General features: G+C 41.2%; 1 long non-coding RNA gene across 1 annotated transcript; it reads left to right on the top strand.

Annotated features, from left to right (window-relative positions):
• Positions 1–4,661: 4,661 nt before the first annotated feature.
• On the top strand, positions 4,662–13,620 carry LOC120592844 (uncharacterized). The gene is made up of 3 exons (XR_005650216.1): positions 4,662–4,859; positions 10,613–10,730; positions 11,519–13,620. It is a non-coding gene; the product is annotated as an uncharacterized LOC120592844 (long non-coding RNA).
• Positions 13,621–19,515: the final 5,895 nt, after the last annotated feature.

The raw sequence follows: 19,515 nt of genomic DNA, 5'->3' as shown, positions 1-19,515 counted from the left end.
TATTTACATGCTTTTGTTGTTCTGTTTTATTTTGTTTTACTCCTTTGTCGTTTTATTTTAGTTTTGTCTTTTCTGTTTGTTTGATTCGGTTTTGGTTTTGAGTAAATGAGAGCAAATTCTCTAAGTCAGTTCCAAGTCTTTATAATGGCCTACGTGATCTATCCTAAACCTCTGCTCCCTAATTCTCCCCCCATTCCCCTTTTTCCCTCCAGTTCAGCCACATCCGACTCCCTTCTGTTCCTTGCACGTGCCAGCAAAGTTTGGCGTTTGCTATTTCTTTTGCTGATGCTCCCCACCCCACATGTCCATGTGACATGCTCTTTAGGTCTTGACTTAAATGTCACATTTTCAGGGAGATCATAGCTGAACATCCTATGTAAAATTTTCTCTTCCACCCCAACATTTATTATCCTCTTCTCTGCTTTTCCTATTCTTCGAAGCACATATAACTTTCTAACATACTCTGTATTTTACTTTTATCTCATTCACTGTCTCAGTTTCTCAATGGGAATGTAAACTTTATAAAAGCAAGGCATTTTGTCTGTTTCGTTCATTATTAAAAAAGTGTCTAGAACAGAACCTGGCATAGAGCAGGCAGTCAATTTAAACATTTGATGAATGAATGAAAAGAGGTAGTGAATGAAATTCTTTCTGGTGCTAGGTAGGACATATATGTATATAACATATTTTTTAATATTTTGAATTAAAAATACTATTAATAACTTAGTACTTATTAAATACATTTAAAATAAATATAGCTTTAAATATTTATGTGTTTATGAATTTATGTATGTAAGTATGTACTTATGTATTTATTAAAAGTCTGCGACTTTGAAAAAGAACCTTGGGTTAGAGTTTAAAGAGTTAGGGTCAATTCTGGCTTCCTCAAAACAGATCTGACAGGGAAGAAGCATCTCATCTCCCTGCTTCATATCTGCACTTGTGAGATAGGTATAATGTCCCCTGTGTATCTCACAGGATTATCATGAGAATCAAATAAAATATTGGACGGAGATGTGTAAAAACTAAAGGCAAATCACACAGACACTCAAACCTCCACAAAGATAAAACACTGTTATGTTAACGTTCAGTTATCATGGAATGAACGAATTCAGAAAGTGATCTTAGCTATCCTAATGTGATGGAAACATATTATATGACAAGAGAGCTCTGAGTATTCTGTAGGATTTACTCTTCTCAAGATACTGTGAGGTTCTCTGTGAAACATCTTATGGAACCTGAGTGTTATTTGGGAGCTTATCTGGAGAGTTTCATGAGGGGAAAAGAGAACAGAGCCGGGCCGTGTCATGGAATATTCCTTCCTTTCTTCCATTCCCCTAAACGCTCTGCTGTTGAGTTTCTTGCTGTGTATTATTGACAGAGGAAATGCTGATTCATGGGTCTGAGTTACAGGAAACCTTATTTCCTGGTGAAGAAACAAGGCTGGTGGTGCTGCCAGCATGCTCCTCGGCCAGTTTCTGCCACATGCCTTTCTCCTGGGCCTGCACCCAGGCTGACTGAGAAGGGGTAGGGCCAACTTGAGCTAACCAATGAGGTCACTTTCCCTTGTAACTGAATTAAGCACAGGCTCCTCACTGTGCCTCTCTAGGCCCTTCAGCTGTGACCCCACGATACCTTTCCAGCTCATTTCCTACCACTCCCTTCTTGCACCCTGTGCTGTGGCCACACATGACTACTCCCAGATTTCTGTGAACACCTTGTATTTTCCAGTCTCTATGCCTTGGCTCATGATGTCCCTTCCTGGAATGGCCTCTGACCCAGTGTCGGCTCACTGAAATCCTACCCATGCTTCAATTCTGCTCAGCTACGATCTGCTATGTGTAGCCTGCATTCCTTCTATTTATTTTTATTCTTTTTAGTATGGGTATTTTCAAATGTGCATAAAAGTAAACAGAGCTGTATAATGAACTTCTATGTACTCATCTCCCAGCTTCAACAATTACTTGCGTTCTCTTAAATAGCACTTAATACCTCCTCCTTTAAGTTCCCCTAGTAGCTCTTATGCTCTGTCCTTAACCTATATTTACTGAATTGAATGAAAAGAAGGTGAATAAGTGGGTTTAGAATGCCTTGTTTACTCAAGTCCCACAATAGGGAAACTGAGGTCCTGGGAAGTGAAATGAGGTGCCTAATGTCAAAAGACAGATAGTGGCAAGCTGAGACCAGATTCTTCTGAAGAGCTTCACAATTTGATTGGAAGGCATGAATAATATACCCATAATAAGTACATACTACTGGATCTTAAGTACTATAGGAGTTCAAGTTAAGTGATTAGTAAATGCGTGTTGAATGAATAAATTAATCTTTTCTCCAATTGATTAATGAGATGACTTCTTAAGCCCCCTCTCCTCTCCATTCTAAAATCTGATGTCAGCATGCTAAAGATACTGGAGATACCTGACTTGTATGGAGAGAAAAGCCATCTGATTATAAAGGCCAGTAAGAGTTAGTGAAATGTTTAAACTGATAAATATTTTAAAGTATATTTTGTGGTATTACTACATGGAGTAGCAAGTAGCTATTCTGTATCTGAAGATCCTAAATGCTCCTGAGTTAATTTGGACTAGAAAGCAGGAAGAAAAATTAAAAGAGTCTTAAGCTGAGCGTTTTGGAATACTCGTGCATTAGATACTTTGGGAGGAAGGCATGAAGAGAATGTGTGGAAAGATAAAGCAGGAAATAAAAGCCCATAGAAGAATAATGGGAAAATTTCAGGTTGGTCTAGATCTGGCTCAAATCTAGATTTTGGAAGTACAGCAAGAGGTCATCTGGATGTCTAGTCTGAAGGGCGCTGACTTTATTATGTCAAAATAAAAGGAGGGACTTGGTCATCAGCCAAGAAGCTGTTGCCAGTGATGTGGAAAATAGAAAGTATGTGTGAATTTTCTTCATAAAATGAGGTCAAAACACAATTGGAGATGCTTTTCTTGAAAAAAATTCCTCGATTCAGATTCTTTCTAAGGGTTACGTATTTCCTTAGTAATCACTGTATTTCCATGGTAAGGCAGAATGGATGGGAGGAAGAGAGGTGCAGGGGCTCCAACCAGGCATCTACCAGGCAGGCACTTTGTCCACAATACCTCATTAGCCATTAAAACATTGGCAGTCACAAGAACGCCTAGGTCAAAGGAGGTTCTGAGCTTCACCAAAGTAATGGAAAGAGATTTGTAAGCTGTGAAGTGCCTCATTAAGGTCATGAACTCTACCATTATTAGAAGCACACTAATAATAATCTGATGACATAGGAGATGCTACCCTGAGGCGAGAGGGAAGAATAAGGAGACGGGAAAGGGTTATTGAAATGTTGGGCTCACATTTCACATTTTAGTGCAGGTCAGAGACCTGCGTAAGGAGAACGTAGGGGAGAACTCCAGAACTTACGCTCCTTCTCTATGCTTGTCACTGTGTTTGTGTCCCTGTGAAGGTTATCATTAAAGGCGTCAAAATGAAAATGTGGCCTGTATGCTGGTTTTAGAGGCAGAAACTTGAGGGGTAGGTATGTGGGAGGAAGCAGGGTAGGGAGTAATGTTTTACATTCTGTAGGTCTTCTGGTGTTGTGAAGAAAGGAAAATGGGTAGAATTTATGAATCCTGTGGGGGAGAAAAGAGGATTTAAGTTTTAACTGGCAGAAAGGTGGGGTGTATTCTCATTTGGGCTGCGGGAGTCCTTTCAAATACAGGCAGGAACAAAATACTGCTGAAAAGAGACCCAGGATAGCCATCATCAATATATAAGATTCCGCTGTAGGAGATAATGATTTGTACTTTGAAACTCATAAGGATACATTTCCTTATAGGGAAAAGTATTTTTCCCTCCACCCCACCATGCACATGCTTACCCATCCACCTGTTTATTTGCTTAATGAGTCTTTCTTCAAGGGGATAAAAGGTAAGTGTGGCCCGGCACTAAGTCAGCATTACAAACTCCAAATGTGGTCCTCGGTAAATCTGAATTTAGCACCATCGAGGGGCAGACCACTTGCTCAGGCCTCTGAGGTACACCGACTGGAACAGAATTTGAGCCGTCAAAATGTTTACACCTTAGCAAACGTGTGGTTTAGAGCCTTCACAAAAAAGAAAGAAAGGCAGGGCTTTCTTTTTTGCCCGTAAAGGGATTACTTTCTTCCACATGCTTTGCTACTGGACAACAGTATTTCTAAGCCAGAAGCAGGAGTCGTATAAAGGGCACAGTCATTTAGGGCCTGGAAGATTTCCATCAGAGAACTCAGGTGAAGGCCTCAGCCCCTGGAGCCTGCATCACCAGGAGGGAGCCGGGCAGGAAGAAAAGGCCCTGGCTGGGCCGAGCAGATCTCATTAGCGGTGGGGTTAATCCTGAGGTTAATGTATATTCGTTAGACATTTTTGTTTCTTGGTGTCATGTTTCCATTCCTGAGCTGAGAGTCGTTCTGTAGACTTTCACATGGATTTAGCTGCATTCTCACCGAAATGCAAGGCCAGTCTGTGTACATGAGACAACTTCTGAAGTCTTCCCTTAAAAGGGTGGCACTTGAGTATTCAGGTCAGATCATCAGGCCCAGAGAAGGTAGAGAAAAAATGAAGAGTCTGCACTGGCATGCCTGTAAATGTTTAACAAGTGAAAAGAGCCTTATTGTAGGGTTTGCTGATTTCTGTGGAGGAAATAATCTCTCTATGGCCGATTTCAAGCTACCAACCTGATGGTCACTGAGCATGGAGTTGGGGAAAAATGCCAGGGACCAGCTCTCAGGGGCTGGAAGGAGCCGCTCCAGCGTACCATCAGTCGGCAGTCAGGATAGACACAACCGAACCTCTCAGAGAAGGAGGAGAAACTGGAGCTCAGAGACCAGATGAGGCTGTTAGGTAAGTGTGGGTGTGGGCAAGGTCAGCAGCACATGAGGATAGACAGGAGATGACAGGCCAGGTGGCAGCCAGCATCAAGCCAGCCATGATAGGTGATCATCCAAAGAAAAAGAGTACTGATCACTAAGCGATTGTGTGTGTCAAACTCTGTCTGCCTTGTCACTCATTCTCACAACATCTCTGTCAGAGTATTTTAATTTCTACTTTACAGATGAGGAAATTAAGGCCCAAAGGGACAAAATGGCTGGCCATGTAAGCAGTGGAGTCTATTTCAGGCCAGAGGGAGGCTGGGAGCAAGTCTTGTCCTGGACATGCCAGACAGGATATGTGGCTGCTGGTGGCCAACTATAATTCCTGGGAGGGTTGACAGCTCTGTAGGAATGAGTGTAGCAGTAGATTATAAAATCAGGAATTCAGTATCAGGGACAGGATGAGTCACTGGACTTTCTGTGCCAGGTCAGAAAAGGATGGATTTGATAGTGGGTCATGGTGAAGGCCCTCAGCCCTGGAGTGGAGCCGAAAATTAAATTGGGAACTGTCTGTGTGTCAGCCAATCAGGGTATCAATCACCAAGTCCTTGTCTGGACTTCTGAGTAAGAACCTTATGTAGAGTGAGTATGGATATCTATCTATGTTTTATATCAATATGGGATCTACAGTGCTTCCAAACTGTAATACAATCCATGAAAGCTAATTTGAAAACACAAATGTGTACTTAATAAATTACTTACAAACCGAGGCTGTTGTATAGCTGTGTATCATGTAAGGCAAGGGTCCCCAAACCCCAGGCCACAGACAGGTACTGGTTGGTGGCCTGTTAGGAACCAGGCCACACAGCAGAAGGTGAGAGGAAGGTAAGCCAGTGAAGCTTCATCTGTATTTGCAGCCACTCCCCAGCGCTAGCATCACCACTTCAGCCCCACCACAGATCATCGGACGTTAGATTCATAGGAGCACTGGTCCCTGGTGTCAAAAATGTTAGAGACTGCTGGTAAGGCATAAAGGTTGCACGAGAGAGGAGCTGGGTGGTCACTGTGGGGATGTACTCTAGGTTAGTGAAGTATTGCAGAGGGATGCAAAAATGTGTCCCGAAATCAGAGAGAAAAGAAAGCCTAAGGATGAGATCTGGGAGAGAGGGAAGGCTGGGAATTATGTCACAGAAAACCAGAGGAAGACGAACTTCCAGGTGAAAGGTCAAACTATATAAATATCTAACCAATATACTGTATGCTTGAAACTAATAAGAAGATAAAATTAAAAAGAAAAAGAAGAAGGCCCAGCTCTGGAAAGAGCTTGAAAGGTCTCCTGGGATTTAATGTGGGGCTGCCTGGAAAGGGAAGCCTGGGTGGAGGTGCTAAGTCACTGAGAAATCAAATTTAACTTCGCTGGTGTTTCTTGTCTGTAGATAGTTTATGTTCTGATGTTCCTTTCTTGAGTAGGATAGTTTAATTGTATCACTTAACTCTCAGTATTTGTGTGCTGAATTGCAGTGGCACAAATTGGGAAACTAGGCTATTAGTGAAAGATAAGCCAGTAGGAGATTGAAGGTGGGATGCTGTCATTATGAGTGTCCTGTCTATGAAATCCAAACCTCCCTTTTTACTCTTAGATACTAGCAGCTTAAGTATGTGCCATCTCATGAGCGACTTCATTTGCCGCCGCCATCTTATGAGGTATCTTCTATTATTACTCTCACTTTAAGGAAAGGTCACCCTGATAATAAGTATCAGAAGGAAGTTTTGAACCTTAGCCATTCTTTAGAGCTGCAACCTCATTATTAGGGCAAACCTTATGAAATGGTCTTTCTTTTAGATTTTTTAGATTAAATTTTGGTTAATTCCATAGAATGCTATTTTGACCCTGTGGGTACTGAGAGTGTCCTAGAGGTAAACAGATCTTGCTGTTCCAGTGAGCAGACCCAATAATCAATATTAGCTGCACTATGATGTCCTGTCTATCTTGTCATATGTGATGCCAGCAGTGACTTTTTTCAGAAACAAAGGTGGTGAACGTGTGAGATTTTCAAACTTGCGGAAGTTATTTGAATGGTTTCCCTTTGGGTAAGGGACAGCAGAGAGGGACCTAGAAAGGGGTCGTCCGCTCTGGTGAGCTACTTGAAGAGAAGCAGCGTTGTTTCGGGCACACGGTATTGAATAAATGGTGAACAAAGAGCTTATGCTTGTGTAAGATTTCACACTGAGATTACATAATAATATGGCTCTCTCCTGCTGAGTACACCACTCACAAATTAAACCTCTTGGCACATGGTTAAAATTTTTGGACCAGAGCAAATGGTGCTGAGGTGAAAGAACCAGCATTTGCCCAAAATTTTCTTCTCCTGACCGAGCCAGGTGACTTCAGGAGTAGTGCTTACACTTCCTAGGGCCTCTTTTAAGTGAGCTGGCTTATTTTTTCCTGCTTTCTCTATAAATAGAAGGATCTAAACACCTCGGAGAAAGTAAATTTTTGTGAGCTGAGCTTAGAAAGAAAGAAACAACAACATTGGCGAAAGTAGGAAACAAAAGGGCGAATCTTGTAGGAAAAAAGAGGGTGGGGACATGGTGACTAGTTTGGAAATCTGGAATGGCTCTCACTATTAGCAGGATAGTGGATGGGTCAAAGGGGAGAGTGTTGGAGCACTCCTGACGCTTTGCCCAAGCCTGGCCCAGTGCCTGAATATCTGCTGAAGCCACGTCCCCGGGGCCTCTGCGATCTGACTCAGGGCCTTCACCTGCTACAAAGCGTGATTGGTACCAATGCCCACCACCACAGCTGTGGGCTTCCTGCCCTTGCCTGCCCCCAGGGCCTCATTCAGTCTCATTCCTGCCCACCTCCTCCCCTTTCCCCTTTCAGGAACAACTGTGCATAATCCCCATTCCTCTTACTTCCCCCTTCCCCAACACTCCCACCTGCCCCTTCTGATTCGGTGCCAGCAGCTGGTCAGTGAGCAGTGCCAAATCAAACAGATGTGTGTGGTATTGGCCGGCACGTGTTACTAGCCTCTCTGTCCAACCTCGACCCTGACCAGGGCTCTCTCTCAACTGGTTGAAGGCTGGGTACCCCCTCTCAGGGGGCACTGCAGTGTCTAAGCAGAGAAGTGGTCAAACAACATTGCCTCTGACCTTTTGTGCTTCCTCCTCCTCCTCCTCCTCCTTCAGAAATTCTCTTTATTTCTCTTAGTTTAGCACCTCCTTCCTTTCTTTGTTGCTTGTCTTTTTTGTTTCGTTTTGTTTCAATTCTTACTCATTAATTAAATTCATGAACCTTTTAAGGATTACATTGAAAAAGAAGGCAACATGTGATCTTTTAAAACAGATTTTAAACTTCAGTTTCTTCCAGATTCATAAAAGACATTACAACAGACCAGACATCAGCCAGAAGAATAACAGCTGGTCCCCTCCACCTCAACCCAAGCCCAGGATCTTAAACATGTCACTTCCTTCCTTTCTTAGTCAGTGGCATAAAAAGTCAGGGTAATTCTCAGAAGTAGGTGCACTTGCAAGCATCTTTGATTTTTCTGTACAATTGGCTAATTCCACTCCCTCCCACCTACCTGTCTAAGTGGGGATGACTTGAGAACAACAGCAATTAACTTCTGGAGCACTGAAATCACATTGAAAATAAAATTCGCAGGTCTAGTATCAGATATGTAGATTGCTCAGTGTTTTAAAGTATATATACATTTTTCTTGTAAGTATAAGTAGTGAAATAGCTTGCATTTTGCATAGTTTCTAGCTGAGAAGTAGTCCCAACAGAACTTTTTAAAAAGTTTAGTAATTTATGCAGATTATTTTTTCCAAAATAATAGTCTTAAAATGTTGATAATAGTTAGTACCTTTGTGAATGTCTCAAAATTCCACAGACATGTATGACTTTTGCATGTGTCAATTGGAAAGAAAATGGAAGGTTACTGAATTAGACCTTGCCTAGGTTTCTGTATATGGCTTAAGAGAGCGTTGGTATTTAAGAAATATTAAATTATAACAATGCGTTCTCCATTTTGCCCTGATCCAGGAAGCACTAAGATGAATTTGATGCTCAATCCAACAATTATATTAGCCTGCACTATTTCTTTCTGCTTAAATCTTAATTTTTGGTTCTATCTTTTTATATCTCAGTGTATATCTTTTATGTGATGAATCGTTCAAAGTTCTTTTTGAAAAAGAGGATGGTATACTAAATGAGGGGAACTCCGTAAAAATGACTTCTAATAACGATGACGATGATTCATGACACTCCACTTTCTACTCTTAATTAGTTATTTATGTACTCGGTGTAAAGTCCTCATTAGACTGCAGATTCCCCCAGGGCAGAGCTGGGCCTGCTGTGTCCCTCCCTGTGTCTCCCCTGGGGTAGGTGTTTAGTAAGATTCTGTTGGATAAATACAGCCTTAGGATTAATTTTAGAGGCAATAGAATGAGGTTTCCTTCCCCCTCCCCTTTTTCCCCATTCCTTTTTTCTTTTCTTTTATGCCTTCTTTAGAGAAGACTCTATTGATGTAACTTTTGCACTCAGGCAGCTCTGAGCTAATATATGGGGCTGTTTCTATGGGGCTGTGTGGGAAGTTATTTTCTCCTCTTTCCCCTTTGAAGTCTACCATAAATTTTTTCTTTCTCTACATTGTTCTCTCTCTCTTCCTGCATAATACTCAGTAATGATCTCCTACATAAATAATAACCACTTACATTTACATAAGCACCGGTAACACTGGCACATTCCTTCCAAAAAGGATTTGAGATGGACATCTTAGAGGATTTTTAAATTTGACAGCATACTCTCAGATGCCGCTGCTGATGTTATTAGCTAATATTTATTGCATACTTACCATGTGCCAGGCTCTAGGCAAAGGCTTTTTGTACACTATCTCATTTAGTCCTTACAGTAATCCTATGGAGGAGCTACTGATAGTATCCTCACTTTCAACAGGAGGAAACTGTGAGGCTCTGAAATTTGCTCAAGATCTCATAGACCGGAAGGAGCAGGACGAGAATTTGAACCCTGACCTCTGACTACAAAACCCAGGCTCCTAGCCTCTGAATACAGATAATCCCTTTGGGTCATTACTTCAACCCAGTGAAACAGACAAAGTGGGGGTGATTAACTCTGCTATATAGATGAAAGAAGAAGCACCATTTTTTTATTGAGTGTCGGTGATGTCCAGGGCACTATGCTTCACTCACGATATCTTATTTGGTCCCTCCAGTCATCCTACAAGGGGACATCAATATGTGTATCATAAATGAGAGAACAGACGCTGTCAGTGGGTAGTTAATTTGCATAGGCACTCGGAGGAGAAGGCAGGGTTTCATCCTGGGTCCGTTGGCTCTAAAGTCCATATTTTTTTCATTGTACACATGGAGAAACTGGCCCAAGTTCATATGAAGAGCTTCCAAAAAATGGCACCAAGTTCGGTCAAACTGGAGTTCTTTCAACTGCCCTTTTCAGGCTCTGGTTTCCTTCTGGGGTCCAAAAGTACAGTGTTTATCTAACTCATGAGTGTCTTTTCCTATGTGACTTTGGGAGGGGAGAGAATCTTATTATGACTTGACAAGGCAAATGCAATTGAATTTCCATCTCATTCAGAGCAGAGAGAGAATAGCTTTGGGAATGAGGCTAGTTTGAAACAAGGGCTCCTGAAGCTAATTAAAAGCTAGGCTGCAACTGTGCTTTTCATTCCTTAAGAATGTTCGACCTCATTAAATAGGAAAAAGGAAGTGGAATTTTCTGATTTTTTTTTTTTTTTTTTTTTTCAGATTCTGCTTGGGGTGGGGCCTCTGAGAGAGTGAGACATTTATCTATGGCTTCCAGCCTGCACAGTGCCACAGTGCCGGCAATGACATCACCGCGGTGATGAAGACTTACCCTTCTCAAGTGTGTATCACCCTGGGAGGATCGTAACTTAGCAAAGCAGACACAGAAGGACATCATGACTCCGCCCTCAGGCTCCCTGTACAATCTCCTCCTGCCATCACAGAGTGTGGAGACAGAATAGGCAAATGGGTGGTCTTTGTAAAGTCCTCCATTGAGCTCTTTTACAGACACCTGGTGCTAACAGTCACTCACGGGCACAAAATTCCAAACAAAACAAACAAACAGAAAGTTTTACAGACTTTCCCTGTGGTATTTGGATGGAATAGAAGAGCCTAAAAGATTTTTCTAGTGTTCAGACTTAGAGTTCACAGTGGCCAGAAAGTGAGTCAGGGGACATGCGCTCAAACTGCAAAGATGCCAGGGTGAGACTGCGATACTTAGATATTTAGACTGGAAATCTTCAGGTTTTGATTTAAAACCTCCATTTGTGGGGTGCCTACTGGATGCCAGGTATTGTGCTAACAGCTTTGCAAATATTTTATCGAATCTTTCCAGCCACCCAGCGCAGTCGATTATTATCCTCATTCTAGAGATGAGGAGGCGGATCTTCCTCTTCATGGTTCTTGGTCCTGGCTAAGTTAATTGAGCACAATCAAAGGAATCCTAGTTTTACAAAGTAGCAGAACTGGAAAGGATATTAGTGGTCACGTCTACCTTCTGAGGATAACAACGAAAAAAAAAAAATCTAAAGCCAGAAACAGATAAATTCGCCCAAGGACACACAGCAGAGTGGGCACCTCCACCTGGGCCTCTGGGCTTACAGTATGGATCTGTCTTTTCTTCTCTAGATAACAGCCGGGGAACACAGAGATGCAATTGTCATCTGGATGAATGGAACAAATGTCAAGGCCTGCTCTAACTCTGTCCCTAAACAATGATCACCATAGACATGGCAGTTTTCAAAGAGCTTCTAACTTGATCTGCTCGACTTCCTTTAAAAATGAGAAGAAGCTTTGCAGTTCTGGAAGATAACATAACTTGCCAATGATGAGAATGAACATCTATGTCTTGAAAATGTTTTAATCTCCTCAGAAGGAGGAGAGCAAACTGTTTTGCATTTTTCTTATTTTCGTCATCTTGTGATCTTAGGTGTCACACACTGTTAAATCTTCCCTTCAACATAGTGACAAGTTTGCTTCTCTCACTCCTTGGTTTTCTCCAAACTGCTTGGGGTTCTAGTGGAAAGCTCTTCCAGAAATGTCCCTGTCTTATCTCGCAAAATCTCTAGGGAGTGTGTAGTCTACATTCACAGCCTTATATAACATAAACACCACTCTCTTTGAACCACACACAGGATTGCCCAGACTCTGGCATCTCAGAACTCAGAAATGATTATGTGCTGAGGTTTGGCTGCAGCACCATGGACAGGTTATTAAGAAGCATTAGGGCTGAAAGGGATCTTAGAGGCCATTTCAAACTTCTTTTTTTCTGAACCAAATCATACCTGTTCTTCAGAAATTCTCAGATAGTGAACCTGCTGGTAGAGTGATAGGGTCATTTGCAAGGGCACATAATAAATAGCTTAGACGCTCGGTTCTACTTTCCACTTTGAATGTCCTTTATGAGCCAGTTTAACTTATTTGTTAAGTGAATAAAATAATGGATGAACCCATGTTTTTAAACTGAATGAAATATAAAATTTACACACATTCTATATGGTCATTTTCTCTACATGTCAGCCACTGAATGGCTTGCTGGTCCCTGAACATACCGTGATAATGTTTATTTAAAATAATAACTTCTTCAATTTGCCATCAGTCCTTTATACTCATATCAAAAAAGATTGGAATGTGATGCTAAACTTTCACATATATTTTCCCACTTTGCCTTCAAAAGCACCCATACGGTAAATGGGAAAGCCATCTTTATTCTCATTTTGCAGATGAGCAAGCTGAGGCAAATGCAGATGAAATAACCAGGCCAAGGTCACACAGTGTGTTAGACACAGGAATGATGGTTTTCTTGAATTCCCATCCAGAATTCTTTCCTCTATACTGTATGGGATAAGTGCTTAACTCTCGGATTTGGAATGTACGTTTGGCCACTAATACTTTCTCCTAAGAAGAAAAAAAACACCTGCCTGTTGCTTGCCATACCACGGTAATGACCACATATCTCACGTGTACTCAAATCTCCCTGCCTTGATTTCGTTATGTTCCCTCTGCCGGGAATGCCCTCCCCCTCCACTTCTCCCAGTGACTAACTTCCCCGATTCAGTTAAAAGCCAACTCAAATCATACCTACTCTCCACATGTTATCTGATTAATTTCCTTTCTATGTTTCCGTGGTACCTTGCAGATCTTAGCTGCAGCATATCAGTGGGCACTATGACATAGCCAGGTATTTCTCATGGTGTCACAGAAGGGCAAGAACCCAGTGACCAATTAGAGGAAAAACTTGTTGAGATCTGGGATCAGATCTTTGTTTTTGTATTTTCAACATTTAACACAGTGCCTGGAATATAGTAGATATTGGACTAAATGTTGCCCAGAGTCTAGAAATCAGGCTGGTGCTAAAAAGAAACAAGGTGACAAGCAAGGAGTAATGTAGTAAAAATGGAAACCAGAATCCAGCCTTCAGATTTCCAAGTGGGTTTTCTGAGGCTCTGGATAACTTCCTGCAGTGCCGTGTATCTGAGATGGTTATGAACTGTTCGGAGTCTGAGGGACTCTTAAAACCTCTTGTGAAATGGGTCTAAGAGAAATTCCTGTTCTGAGTGAATGTGACCTCCCTTAACAAATGCCTTGATAGCTGAATGCTGGTGTCCCATTTACTGTTGCCTTAGCCCAGATTTGTTCTTCTAAGTGTCAAAAACAACTTTAGATGGAGAAATAAATTGAGTAGGGGGAAAAATCCATGAGTTCCAGAATAACAACCAGTTTGGTAATGATTTATCCTATTTCACTGTTAATTCCGAATTAAGCAAGAGTACTTTATATGTCTGAATGACTCATAGATTGTATCTTAATCAAATTAATGTGTCTATAACATAAGACCAATTCAGTGTACCACTATTAGAATGGCAAATGATACAAAGCCTAAGTTTTCTGTCTCCTTTCTCTCTCGTCTCCCCACAAAACCCTCTAACACGAAAGGTCAAGTGACTAAAAGCCTGTTGTTTTGATGACTGCCATGAGATCCTATTGGTTAGAAATGTGAGAAGGCTGGCTACCTCCTCTCACCCCACTTCAAACCAACTGTATGTGTGTGTGACAATGTGTGTGTACGTTTTGATGAAAAAGAAAAAGTGGTTAATTCTTCTTGCTGTGTACTTCCTGCCACTGACATTTGTTGCTGCTGCTGTGTAATGAGGTTGAAGCTGGATGGAAGAATCAAATGCAAATGACCTATATATTTATTCCTCAATTATGACTACCCTTCTCAACTACTGTTCTCAGAAAACCTGGAAAGTAGAAAAAGGTGATCAGGGAAGCCAGCTAGACAATGTATTGCTCTGATGCAAACCCCTAGGACTTTAAGTCATTTTAATGGATAAGAAATTTGAAAAAAATATACTTCTGTTTAATAAAATAAAGCGTATTTTTAGATTATAAATCACAAATAATGGTGTTTTGAAAAGATTTTATAATTTGAGTCAAAGACTAGGACTTATGTGTTTCTAGGCTCTATTCATCAACTTTTATGGAGACTTCAGCAATAGTTTCCCATCCTCATTCAATCCATTTTCCATAATGAATGGCGTATTTTTTTTTTTTAATGTTAATCAGATCACATCTCTTTCCTGTTTAAAACTCTTCAATGGCTTCCAATTGCAGTTAGCACTTAGAATAAAGTTCAAAGGTCTTGGCATGGTTTAGAAGGTCCTACACAATATGTCCCTGGCCTTGCCCTTTGACCTTCTCTTTTACCTGCTCCCCTTGCTACATTAGCCACTCGCTCTCCAGCCTCAGAGTCTTTGCACAGGCTGTTCCTGCTGCCTGCTTGCTCCTCTGCCCTTTTCCTGGCTCACAGCATAATGTCCTCTTCAGACAGGACTTGCTTTGAACCATCAATATAAATTATGCCATCCTTTCTGTTATATTTTCTTAAACGTCTCTCTGTTTTTCCTCTCATCATTGTATCATAAGTTGTAATTTTACATTTATTTTTGTGTATATTTTTAATTTAATATCCGTTTATTCATTAGTCTGTAAGTTTTACATCTGCTTTGTTTGCCACTGTATCCAGTTCTGGGTATTTAGTAGGAGCCTAATTAATAGTTATCGAAAGAAAGAATGAGAAACCAATTGACTTTCATAATGCTTAAAATTCTTTAGCCACAGAGAAATGGGAATAGTCATCTTTGCAACTAGCTATGGAATTCCTTTCCATATTTGTTTTACACTGAACTTTGAGATGTGAAGATATTGGTTGGACATGGAAGGAATGTAAGACTGAGAGTAGTTTTTCATTCACTCCCTCTGTTCAAAGTTCACCAGCTCATGTAGGAGGGATTAGACACAGCCCCGATTCTTCAACCCATACCAGGCAAAAGCAGCCTCATCATTGCCACATCACCTTTCCATTAGCCCCTTCGGTCATTGTTTCTGTCTTTAATAAGCCAGGTAAATCACAGGAAACAAGTAAGTCAACAGTTGAAGACTCACTTCTCACCATTCCCTCTTTCTTTAGGAATTTCTTGTCATCTAAATAACCTTGGAGACTTTTAAATAGATGCTTAAAAACTGTTGGAGAAGATACTAATTGCAAAATGCCACTGTTCTCCCAATCACTCCTCAGAAGCCTCCAGGTCCAGCCTGTCTATTTCCTGCTCAGCCTCCCCTTCCTTTCATCTCTCCCCACCCTGAGAGGCTATACTCTAGAGTTTCTCCAGGAGTGTGTGTTCCCGTAGAACTCATGGTTCTTATTTCTTTCTAGCCCCCAAAATTACTCTAGTGTGGATACAGAAAAGTGAGAGAAGGTGACAATAAAAAGAATTAAAAGGAGATACAGATCTTTAGGAAAGCCAGTGAATAGTTCTGAACTTTAATTTATCTATAATATGGGGTTTAAAAACACTAAACTTACAGGGTATTTAAGACTAAGTTAAATCACATATGCAACCACATTATTACAATGTCTGATACTCAATACTCAATAAATGCCAATTGATTATTAATCTATCACTTTCTCATCTCCTTGCTCTTTTTTTGGCTACTCCAGAACCCATGTGATTCCTAGATTTTCTACAGCGCAGGATGAAAGGAGAATATTATTATTATTCTGTTTGTCAAGAGAGTGTAAAAGTGGGTTGAGTGTAAAAGATGAATCAGTTAGGAACATTGTTCTCATGTTGAATTTTCCATCTCAGCTCTGTATTTGTGCTAGATATCAACCTCTACAATTCCAGTATGTGGAGGGGTTTCAATGGTAAACAAATTCAATCTCCCTTACTCATTCATAACTAGCAATGTAGTGAACAAAACAGTCTTTAGTAGAACTACCCCACAGCCTGATTTTGCAAACATGTTCCATTTCCATTTTTCAAGGGAGAAAATTCTAGAAAGAATGTGAGATAACCAGAGAGAAACAAGGAAGATGCAACCTTGAACTATTGGCAAATTCTACCATCAAAATAGAACTTTAATTTTATTACATTGGCCTTGAGAAAAATTGTTGGGTTCTCAATCAGAAAGTTGTATTTTTTTTTTTTTAAATTAGTTCCCATAAAACAAGTATCGTCCTTGACCCCCCAAAATCTAGTAAATGGCAGACTTGGAAAGATGCTTAAAGAAGACCAAGGATTCGCCTCGACCAATATGATGCTTGTATGGAAGACATGACTAGTCTGGCAACATTTTGGAAGGAGTAAGAGAACCTCCTGATTTCCAGCTATTTTTTTCCAATGCTGTGTGCCTTCTAATAGAATGAGTTTTTGGCCCTGCTATTTTTTTTCCCCCCCATATTTGCTCTGCAAAATTCTGTTAAGGTTCTCAGTGTGAGAGAGAGCTTCCAGCTCTATGCCAGACTCCTCTTCTGGGATTTCCACTCCTTGAAAGATGTCAGCCTAGAATCGAAGAGTTGGCCAATTTGAGTTGGTAGATTTGAGTTCATGTGCCAGCTCTGCCATTTACAGCAGTGTGACTATAGCCAGTCCCTTTGCCTGTCTTTGCTACGCTTTCATATTGATAAATGGAGGAAAATGGTGTCTATCTCAGTTGTTAGGAGAGATTGCCTAAGACAGTGAAAACTGTCTGACACTTGGTCAACAATCAAGGCTAGTTGGTTCCCTTTCTTTCCCTGTCTCCCCACACAACCAAAGTCTGTTCTGGCAAAGGAACCTGGTAAAATCAGGGACAATGAGAAAGATGAAAGAGAAAAAAATTCAGGTGGACATGCCTCAGGGACTTTAGAAGGGAGGCGAGGATCTCTCTTTATCAGGACAATTTTGTATATGAGGGAGTTTTATCTTTGGAACTTGCACCAAAGTTTCATTGTGCAGGACTGTGACCTGAAAATAAAATTGAAGCTATAGACAACTTTCTCAGTCTGGATTTATGGTGCTATTTCAAAATACACCTAAAATCCCAGAGAAAGAATTCTATTTCAAATGTATATAATTTTTGTTTTGCCTTTTGTGGAAAGTAGTCTTTCTAGTAAAGGAATAGGAGCACTGAAGTTTATCAGTGAAAAGACTCATGTCATGTTAATATTAATGCAAATGAGAGAGATGCCCACTCTATTTCTACTGACTTCTAGCAGAGATGACAGAACATTAAATAAACAATAACAACAAATTGAGCAAGTGCTCTCAGAGGGGTAGCACATAGTACCCTGAGAACACATAGCAGGGACACCTAACCTAGTTTGATAGTGGAGGTGTGAGGGTGGTGGGGGCGGTGGCAGGTGTGGTCAGGGAAGGCTTCCTGGAGGCGTGGCATTTAAATTGAAACCTGAAGTGTGAGCAGCGGAAATTCACATGGAGAGAGTCAGAAGAGTGTTCCAGGTAAAGAAACCAGCATAAGTAAAAGCCCCAGGCGAAAGAGCGTAAAGCAAGGTAGGGGACTGAAAGAAGTTTGGCTGGACTATAGTAGAGGGTAGTAGGTGAGGAATAGTGAGAGAAGCAGCCAAGGTCCTGCTATGAGCATTCTGGGGAGCCAAGTTGAGGGGTTTAGAGTATATCTTAGAACCATAAAGTGTTTTGCTCAAAGAGTAATCATAATCAGCAATGCTCGCTGCTAGGTGGGGCATGACTAGACACATGTCAAGCAAAAGCTGAAGGTAGCCTGGCCTCAGGCAGTGACCAAGAAGAAGGGGAGAAGAGGAGGGATCAAGAAATGTTGACAGGATTTGGCAGTGGGTTGAATATGGGGAGCTCAAGGAGGAAGGGGATGTCAAAGGTGACATCCAGGAATTCAGCTCTGGGTGAGGTTCAGTGAAATGGTAACTCAGAGCAAGTAGCAGGTGTTGGTAGGGAAGGGGTAAGTTTCTGCGTGAGCTAGGTTGGAAGGTTTAGTTTGTAGACAAGAGCGAAGATGGAGATCAAGATTGGGGGGTTATCACATGTAGATCATTGTTTCTCAAATTATATTCCAGGTACCACTTGTGTCAGACCCACCTGCAGTATTCAATAAGCAGAGATTACTAAAGAAGGCTGGGATAACAGCTAAAGAGTTAAATATTTTGCCCATGAAATGAGCACGTAGAATATAAATTTGAACATTCTTTCAAAATTAGTGGCACTTAAAGTAATAGTGTCCGAATATTCCTGATTTAGATTGATGGCAAGACTGTTGGAGAATTGGGAAGAGTTCCTTTCATTATTCCTCTTCTCTCCTTCTCTTCTTGATATCTGTTCCCCTCACCTTTGCCCCCAGCATACACTAATTTTGTTTGTTTTGTTTTAGGGAGAGGAATGGTACAAATGAAGCCTAACCTCACTTTTTTTTCCCCCCTTTTCTTCCTTTTTGAATCTAATTCAGGACAAAAAAAAAATGCTTTCATAGAAAGAACAGATGTCATCTGCTTTGGTCTTTTGTAGTGGTTTTATTTTATAATTTTTTTTTTTTTTTTTTACTGCAGATGAGGCTCATTTAAACATAATGATAAGGCAACAAAAGAGCTCACACAGAGGCACTGGGCATTGGGTTGGACTCAGGGGAGGGAGGCCAAACAAGGAGATACCCTGTCCATTTGGTTCCCTTCTGCAGGGCCCCAGCAGCTGCATTTCAGATGCAAATGGGAGGGGAGGGTGGTGGAGAAAGGAGCGGGGTGGAAATGCCCAGGAAGCTGACGTGCAGGTGTTGAGGATTCCAGACATCGCTGCCACAACAGGCTCCTGAGAACACAGAGCTCACAGACAGAGCAGGCTTGAGAGCGCTTACTTGGAGGGCTCAAGTGGACCCGCAGCTGCACTGGGCATTCCTTTTCATAGCCATCAATGGGCCCTGTATTGAAATTATGAGAGCCAGCAAATGGCGTGTTTGGAGAAAGGAAACACTTTGGAAAGGGAGCACACACTAGGCTGAAGGGGCTTCCCCGAGGTCGTGCTCATTATTTAAATCTACGTACATGCATAAAATAGATATTTGATACTTGACTCAGGCATCCTGAGCCTGGAAGGAATCCACAGAACCATCCCTCTCATTCTATAGATGAGAAAATGTGAGCCGGGGGCTGAGTGATTTGCCTCAGGTCACACAGCGTTTGAGTGAAACAGAACGCAGAATCTAGTGGCATCTATTGAGTCCTCTCTGTGCTCAACAATATTTCGTGTGCATAATTTTATTTAATTTGCACAACAGACCTAGGAGAGAGCTTTTATTATTTCCATTTCTAATATGGA

The sequence above is a fragment of the Pteropus medius genome, unplaced genomic scaffold (assembly GCF_902729225.1).
Source record: "Pteropus medius unplaced genomic scaffold, Ma_sr-lr_union100, whole genome shotgun sequence".
Taxonomy (NCBI): domain Eukaryota; kingdom Metazoa; phylum Chordata; class Mammalia; order Chiroptera; family Pteropodidae; genus Pteropus; species Pteropus medius.
The sequence above is the reverse complement of the archived record's forward strand: the minus strand, read 5'-3'. Positions and strand labels throughout refer to the sequence as shown.